Genomic DNA, 1499 nt, shown 5'->3' with positions numbered 1-1499 from the left:
AATAGATCTATATTTATCACCCTGCACAAAACTAAAAGTCCAAGTGGTCAAAGACCTCAACATAAAACCAGATACTCTAAATCTGTTAGAAGAAAAAGTGGGGAACAGCCTAGAACTCATTGGCACAGGAGACAACTTCCTGAACAGAACACCAACAGCACAGGCTCTAAGAGCAACAATCAATAAATGGGACCTCATGAAACTGAAAAGCTTCTGTAAAGCAAAGGACACCATCACTCTGGAAATCTATCTGGAGCTTTCTAAGACAATTAGTGGATCAAAGACCACTTTCTAAGACAATTAGGAATAGTGCTTCCTCAAGACCCAGCTATACCACTGCTAGGTATATACCCAAACTTTGCTCAAGTACACAAAAGGGATACTTGCTCAACCATGTTTATAGCAGCTTTATTTGTAATAGCCAGAACCTGGAAACAACCCCGATGTCCATCAGGGGAAGAATGGGCACAGTAATTGTGGTATTTTTACACAATGGAATACTACTCAGCAAAAAGGAGGAAATCATGAAATTTGCAGGCAAATGCTGGGATCTAGAAAAGATCATCCTGAGTGAAATATCCCAGAAGGAGAAAGACAAACACGGTATATACTCACTTTTATAGACCTATAAGATATGACAAACATAATGGAATCTATACACCTAAAAAAGATAACCAAGAAAGCGAACATGGGATAAGATGATCAATCCTTGTTCAGAAAGACAGATGGGATGTGCATTGAATGTATGACAGGACTCTACTGAGCGCATCTGAAAGAGTCTATTCAAAGCAGATACAAAGACTCGTGACCAAACCTTTGGCAGAGTACAGGGAATCATATGAAAGAAGGGAAGTTAGTATAATGGGGAAAGGATAGGAGCTCCACAAGGACCAAATATATCTGGGCACAGGGTCTTTTCAGAGACTGACATTCAACCAAGGACCATGTATGGATATAACCTAGAACCTCTGCGTGGATGAAGCCCGTGGTAGCTCAGTAACCAACTGGTTTCCCATAGTAAGGGACTATTTCTGACAGGAATTCAATGGTAGGCTTTTTGACCTCCCCACCCCCCCAAGGGAGGAGCAGTCCTGTTAGGCCACAGAGGAGGGCTCCGCAGCCAGTCCTGAAGATACCTGATAAAACAGGATCAGATGAATGGGGAGGAGGTCCCCCCTATTAGTGGACTTGGAAAGGGGCACGGTGGAGATGAGGTAGGGAGGGTGGGATTGGGAGGGAATGAGGGAGCAGGACACGGCTGGGGTACAGAGTTAATAAAATGTAACTGATAAGAAAAAAATAAAATTAAATAAAAAAAACATTAGACTTTATTATGCTCCAAAAAAAATAAAAAATAAAAAAAAAGAAGAGATTTGGAACATCTCATTCAAGCAACTTAATGACTCACCTGAAAGCCCGGGGGCGGGGAGGCAAACACACCCAAGAAGAGTAGACAGCTGGAAATGATCAAAAACCGAGCTGAAATCAATAAATTAGAT

The sequence above is a fragment of the Psammomys obesus genome, unplaced genomic scaffold (assembly GCF_907164565.1).
Source record: "Psammomys obesus unplaced genomic scaffold, mPsaObe1.curated_primary_1811, whole genome shotgun sequence".
In the NCBI taxonomy this organism is placed as follows: Eukaryota; Metazoa; Chordata; class Mammalia; order Rodentia; family Muridae; genus Psammomys; species Psammomys obesus.
Note: the sequence above shows the minus strand (reverse complement) of the source record.